Source organism: Eumetopias jubatus, unplaced genomic scaffold (assembly GCF_037043125.1).
Source record: "Eumetopias jubatus isolate StellerSeaLion01/CBP00866 unplaced genomic scaffold, mEumJub1_p1.0 scaffold_11, whole genome shotgun sequence".
NCBI lineage: Eukaryota > Metazoa > Chordata > Mammalia > Carnivora > Otariidae > Eumetopias > Eumetopias jubatus.
The window spans coordinates 87,721,833-87,729,686 of record NW_028274817.1 but is presented as its reverse complement, the minus strand read 5'-3'; positions in this window follow the sequence as shown (position 1 = coordinate 87,729,686).

Below are 7,854 nucleotides of genomic sequence, written 5' to 3'. Positions count from 1 at the left end.
TTTACCCAAGGTTTCCAGCTCTAGCTGCTCAGCGTTTATATGGCTCTAATCTGGATCTTTTGTGGAGCTTTCCCTCTGCATCCTCCTGGGAACAGAACAAAGGCAGCTCTCTTTACATAATGTCCAAGTGCTGCTCTTGTGTCACGTGTTTCTGCAAATGCTGATCATCTGCCTCTTGATGCTGAAAAGAGAAGCTCCAAATTTTCTATCCATCTGGAGCCATCTAGAGGATGCGTAGGTTCAGGAAAACCATCTCCCCAGCTGACAGCCCCATGTGCATTGGCGCCATTGCACCCACTCTGTCCCTTGTCATCCACATGTGATTTGAAAGGCAAAGCAACAAACCACTGTTCATTAGAAGAAGCTGTTTCACACCATCTTCAGGGACATACCCTGTTGTTGCTGATATAAAAACTTCAGGCAGGGGTTGGGTTTTTCATCTCAAAATGCCCCATTCTGGTCTCTGGCTGAGTCATTTCAGGTTGAGGTGGAAATCTAGCAACTATCTGGTTAATGGGATCAATTGAGGCAGCAGGCGGTCTGGCTAAGTTTAGCACTTAGCAACAATAAAGAGCTTGGAGTCTAGGCTTTCCACAAGGCTAAAAAAATCTTGTTAAAAGGCATTTCAGGAAGCTAAACAATCACTTCCCTGGGATTCCTCTCTTTAGGAATCAACAAAACAAAAATCACACAGGTTTTATCTGATAATTGCTATTAACTATGCTGTACTGTTTTCCCAATGTTATCTAATATGTCATTGATAAGACATAGACTAGAGCTAGGGTGGTTCCTTCAAAAAAGCATCATGCCAGGAAGTTACTAATAGGTCAGATAGTTTGAAGAAGGCACACCAAGCACACTGATAGAATTTTTGAAACTATATATTTTATAAAGTAATATGGATCCATTAATGAAACATCAGTACTGAATGTAAACCACCTGACACATATGATCCTTTCTGAAGACAGATTAGAAATCCAAGCTTGTCATGACTTTGCTCACTTTTTAGTTTAGTGTAAATATATCTGAAGGTAATGTGTGTTTTGAAAAGAACTCAATTCCCAGTAAAAATCAAATGTTCTGAAAATTCTCCAGTTTATGTAAATGAACCAAGAATATTATGCTTCTTATATGTGTGTGTACTTTTTTAAGAAAATGAATTTTAACAGGAGAAACAGTAGAAAGAATAATCAGTTAAATACATTAAAATATAAAATATATTGTTCATTGTGTCTGTTTCTAGCATTACTGAGTAATGGAAAAATTCTTATCTTAAAAAGCCTAAGATTCTGTGTAGGCATAGAAAATATCTGAGCAGATCTACAAGAGAATATTAACAGTGTTTGACTCTGGGTAGAGAAACCAGGAGTGGCAAGGAGATTCAGTTCACACTTTATATATTCATTATATGGTAAACTTTATAACATTATCATGCATTACTTTATCATAGAAAATTAGTGGAAAAAGGACAAACTTAAGTTTTTTATTTTATTCTATTAATCTTATCCCCAGGTCACAAGTAAAAGTTAATAGGGATAGAATTCACAGAATTCATAGCATTTTAGAGTTGGAGACTTTTGAGATCATCTGTTCCATTACATCAACTATTTCTAAACTAGTGCTAAGTTTACCCAGTCTAACACTGAACACCACTACATTCCAACAGAGCTAAAGAATGTGGGCAGCCATTGGAATTCACCTTAATGGAATCCGATCTACAGTTGAAGGTGTGCGGTGTAGGTTTCTGCTTTACCCCTTAGTGTCATGAAGCGTCAAGATCATTCTTTCAAGAAATGGGTAAGATGGGCAGAAGCAGGGTTCTACCAAGGTGAGCCTTAAGACACCAGAAGGGTTCCCTCCCAACTACCCCCTAATTTCCAAATACATTCCATTACAGATTTAGACTTTTTTTGAGAGAAAGAGAAAGAGGGAGAGAGAGAGAGCCCAAACAGGGAAGAGGAGCAGAGGGAGAGGGAGAGAGAGAATCTCAAGCAGGCTCCACGCTCAGCACAGAGCCCAACACGGGGTTCGATCTCATAACCCTGAGATCATGACCTGAGCCAAAATCAAGAGTCAGCCGCTCAACCTACTGAGCCACCCAGGTGCCCCCAGATTTAGACTTTTGAATGAAGACACATTTACTAAAATAAGTATGTCCCTGTGAGGGGTAAGCAAATAAATAAATAAATAAATAAATAAATAAATAAATAACACAAAGAGGAATTGAACCTACTGATTCTTTCCGGAACATTGGGAAGAAAGCTGGTGAAGGGAGAAGAAAAATTGGGGATAACATAGAGAGGAAAGGATATGTTAAGGAAAGCTTGGCCTGCGTCATTCTTCTGTCTACAGAATCCTACTGCCATGTAATAAGCTTTAGAAAGTGGCTTTTGGTGATAACTTGAACTTTTCTAAAACTAAGCAACACCAGTAATTCCTCAAGTTTGAAAATCCCAGTAGCTCCCCTCCTTGTGATCTCACTGCTGTCTCATCACCCTTTTCTGGGGAGAGCACGATTTATCAGTTTGCTCTACACTTGTATGGAGACCCCTGAGCCCAAGGTTTTGCTTGGAAACAATGTAGTCAATATTGTATATCACAACCTAATGAGAAAGAGGAACATTGAACAACTGGAAGGAGAGCTCTAAAGAAGTTCAGGATGCTACGGGAAAAGTATATGTAGGTGCATGTGTGGGCATGTGTGTATGTGTGCACACACACACACCACTTCCTCACTACTATTCTCATTAGGACTCCAGTAATTGGGTCCCTAGCTCCTGGTAACCTTCCCTAACTACTCACAGCATACTGACTGAATACACATCTCTTGGTCTCTTCAGGACTATAGTGTGATTATTGTGTTTCTTACTTACCTCCTTCACTACACCATAAAAATCTTTGTGGGCAGCGACTGTGTCTTCTATCACATCTCCCAACACCATGCCCGACATACAGTAGGTACATGATACATTTTTGGTGAATGAAGGAAGGAGGGAAATGGAGCCACTTAACTGCATTTTAAACACTACAACTAGAAATTTCTTTCCATACGGAACACAAATTTCAAAAGATTATGAATGCATCCCTCACCCAGCAATGATTCTTATGAGCTCTTCATGGTTGTAGCTTGGGTGGGAGACTTACAAACAGCATTTGGCAGCTGTCTTCTTTATTGTCTTCCAGGAAGAGAGAATTCTAAATGATGCTTATTCAAGAATTCCCAGGTTTTTGCATGGGTATTAAGATTTGGAGTTTGCAGGGAGGAATGTTGGACAATGAGCTGAAAATAAGAGAAGAAAAGAATGAGAAGGAAAGGAAAGGACCAACCACGTGGGGTGGGGAAAACCAAAGAAAGAGCTAAGAGAATTGGCAGAATCTCCAGGGCAAGCTTGTGTTAGGTTGGCGATTCCCATTTCAAGTTTGCACACGCCTCTGGAACTCCCTGAAGACTTTAGTGAGGGAAAACCCCACCTACAGGTTCTGGATGAAACGTTCCTCCTGGCTTCTAGAAATGAGTCCCCTGGTCCTACTATTACTCATTTCCTGGAAAAGTCGTAACTGGTCTATCCTGACCTTCAGAGCCATTCAAATTCAAGAAGAAGTTAGATAAATCATTCAGAAAAGCCTCAAAAACCTATTGCTCTGTCTTCTGCTTTATCAAAAACTTCATGAACATTTTTACTGGTACTTTCTTTGGCATGTCCCAGGTGAATCAGCATGAAAACAAAGTGACTTCACTGCCAAGTTGAAACTTAATTCTACAAAGGATGCTATTTCTAGTTTTGAAAAACTGTGCTCAGAACTTGAATCTAAAGTAATAATACACCCTTTCAGGCCTTATGTAAAGTCATCCCTATAACCTGAAGCTTGGCATGATCTCTAGTTTTAGTGGTGCTGTTATTACCTATATTTCTTTATTTGTCACAACAATCGCAGTCTTGTTTTCTACCTTGGCATTGGTAACTATAGCTTACCTTTCAGGAAAAACACATTCATATTACCCTTACCTGTGCATGATTACCTGGAAAGCAGAAAAGCCAGTCTTGAGAATATGCCATCCATAATTCCCTCCTCTCTTAGCCAAGCTCTTGGGATTTTAACATTTTAATTAGGAGAGGTTCTTTTCTCCAATCCAGTAACGTCTTTACGGGCTGAGTTTGAGTATGGCCTATGGCCTCAAGCTCTAGACTGTAGGTCCCTCCCTGAAATAACTGCCATCAACCAAAAGAAGCAGATAATCCCCTTCCATGCACAAGGCAGTGTATTTTGCAGTGCCAAGTTGCAGGAATATCTATGTGGGTTTGTGAGAAAATCTGGCCTAAATACTTCAGCATCTATAGACAAAGAAGCATGTGGTTTATCCCAGTGTAGCCCTTCCATCACAGGATGACACATGCACCATGATATTAATAAAGCCCATCGGTCATAATGAGTCTCAATCATCAACTGTCTCCCAAAAGTTTTACGTCTTGTAACCACTACATTTCATCTTTCACACAATGTATTTGTACCACAGATACCTGCAGATTTATATATACATATATATATATATAGTAGACCTATCAATTGCTTCAAAAGAAAGAAAATGAAAGGGTATATAGCAAAGAGATATAACTTCACTTGTATAATGGAAATATATTTAACTTGAATTTGTGCTTTAGGCACTACAGAAGCGGTGAACCAAGCAACTAATTTACCACCACATGTAGAAAGATCCATAGATTATGAGAGGCTACATTGAGTGGACACTAAAACTTTCATTCCATTCAAGTCCTGCCAAAACTCTTGGGTTGGTTAAATTTTTATTAACAGAATATTCTCATGAAGAAGGAAAAAGGGAGGAGCACCTGGGTGGCTCAGTTGGTTGAGCATCTGACTCTTTGTTTTGACTCAGGTCATGGTCTCAGGTTTGAGAGATCGAGCCCCACGTTGGGCTCTGTGCTGAGCGTGGAGCCTGCTTAAGATTCTCCCTCTTCCTCTGCCCCTCCCATCCCACTTGCCTCGTGGGTGTGCTCTCTCTCTCCCTCTAAAAGGAAATAAATAAATCTTAAAAAAAAAAAAAGAAGGAAAAAGGGAGTGATGTTATCAAGGCAGCAATATAGGTCGAGCCCAACTTTCATCCCCCTCACAGAGCAACCAACAAGCAACTATCCATAGACAAGACACTTTTATGAAAATCCCAGAACCCAGGGGTGAGGCTGAGGTATCCCTTTGGATCACAGAGACTGAGCAGGATAGCATTAGAAGAGTAAGAGAGGCAGCTAGGCTCTGACCACATTGCCCCTCCCCCAGACCAGCACAGTGCCACACCAAGAGGGCCTCCTGGGCCTACAGTTTCTCTAGTGGGTAAAAGAGAGCCGAAGGCAGACATCCAGCTTCCCCAGCTTTATGGAATGCTTCCCAGGGGGCTCAAGTAGGGAAATCTGCAGGGCTTGGCCACAGAAGATCAGACAGAAATGGAGAAGGGGATCGGGGCTTGCAGTTAACAGTACTCAGATCCTGGCAAGACCACATTCCTCCTCCCAGCTGTGCTCGAGCAGGGATTCCAGCCAGCAATTCTGCCCATCTACAGAGCTGAGCTGGTGGCCCTGTATGACCAGGGAGCACAGTGGGCATTTCTGCCTGGTTCACACCCACACAGGGAGGAAAGCACAGTTGAAGCCCCGCCCAGCTGCTGAGTGTAGCCTCACCTAACCAGAGAATCTGGGCACCGGCAGAGCCCATCCTATAGCCATGCTTGGGCAGGAAATGAAGCCAGCAGTCCTGCCCAACAATGGAGTATAGCTCCTGGCTCTGCATAACCAGGAAGCCTTAACAGTGACACTGGACAGCCTCAGAACCCAGCTGTCAGCACAACCCAGCCTACAGTACCACCCAACCACAGCCTAGCCAGTGATACAGTTCTACCATGAAGCATTCTCTGTGGCCCCTCCCGACAAAAAAGCCTGGAAAGTGACCCCCACCTAACCATGGAGCAAAGACTCTAGCAAAGACTCTAGCCCCACCTGCAACTGGTTTCCCCTCCTGACCAAAATGTCCAGCCAGTGAACTTGATCAGCAACAGAGCACAACAAGTGGCCTACATGATCACAAAGCCCAGCCTACAGCCCAGCCCAACTTCAGGGCACAGCCTGCATCCCTGCCTAATCACACAGCAGTGTGCAGCCCTGCTGAAGCAGAATCCAGCCAGCAGCAGCATATAGTTGGGGATCACAGCCTGAGACTCCACCAGTTAATCACCCTACAACTAGAACTTTGTAGTTCTACTAGAACTGTAGAGTAATTGCAGAAAAAAGCCTATAGCCAGGGCCGACCAAGGAGTCCAACCAGGGGCACCACTCTGCCAGAAACAAAGCAGGTGACCTCACCTGACAAGAGGTGGCTGCAGAGCCCAGTTAGTGGCCTTACCTGACCATGGAGCACAGCCAGCAGCCCTGCCCGATCAGAGATCCCAGTGGTCTTGCTAGAATATGGAGCCCAGCCAACTGTAGAACCCATTCAACTGCACTCCCCTTGTCCTGGGAGCACAGGCAGTGGCCTTGACCAAATAGAGACCCCAAAAGCAAGCTCCAACTTCCCAAGGATGTTACCAGCTGACCCATCCAGAACTCCAGGCTGAGCTGATTGGTGAAGAACCGTTCCTGCCAACGTGAATCTATAAAGAGGAGGAGACTGCTTATTCAGATGCATAGATACCAATGCAAAGAATCAAGGATCATGAAAAATGAGGTAAACATGACATCACCAAAGACACTAACAAAGCTCCAATAACTGACCCTAAAGAAATCGAGATCTATAAACTGCCAAGGAATTCGGAATAACCCTCTTAAAGAAGTTCAGTGAACTACAAGAATACACAGACAGACACCAAAATTAGGAAAACAATCCATGAACAAAATGAGAAGTTCAACAAAGAAATAGAAACCCCATAAAAAGTCACACAGAAATTCAAGAGCTGAGGAATACAATGACTTAACTGAAAAATGCAATAGAAACTGTCACAACCAAGAAGATACTCAAATGGGCATCAGGTACATGAAAATGTGCTTAACATTACTAATCATTAAGGAAATACACATCAAAACCACGATGAGATGTCACCTCACACCTGTTAGAATGGCTAGTAGCAAAAAGACATAGCAAGCACTTGTGAGGATGTAGAGAAAAGGGAACCCTCATGCACTGTTGGTGGGAATGCCCACTGGTGCAGCCACAATGGAGAACAGTATGGAAGTTGCTCGAAAAATTAAAAATTGAACTAGCATATGATCCAGCAATTCCACTTCTGGGCGTATATTCAAAGGAAATGAGATCACTGTATCAAAGAGCTATCTGCAACCTCATATTCAGGCAGCACAATTGACAGTAGCCAAGACATGAGAACAACCTAAGTGTCCATCAGTGGATGGATGGGTAAAGTATACATATATATATATTTATATTTATATTCAGCCATAAAAAATAATGAAATCTTGCCATTTGCAACAACATGGATGAAACTTGAGCGCATCATGCTAAGTGAAATAAATCAGACAGAGAAAGACAAAGACTGTATGATCTCACACATGCGTGGAACCTAAAGACAGTCGAGCTCATAGAACCAGAGAACAGACTGGTGGTTGCCAGATGCGAGGAGTAGGGTGTGGGGAAAAATGGGTGAACGTAGTCAAATGGTACAAAGTTCTAGTTGTAGGGTGATTAAGTTCTGGGGATATGATGGAGCATGATAACTGTAGCTAACAATACTGTACTGTATATTTGAAAGTTGCTAATGAAGCAGAATTTAAAAGTTCTCACCACACACACACAAATTGTAACTATGTGAGGTGATAGATGCATTAACTAACCTTATTG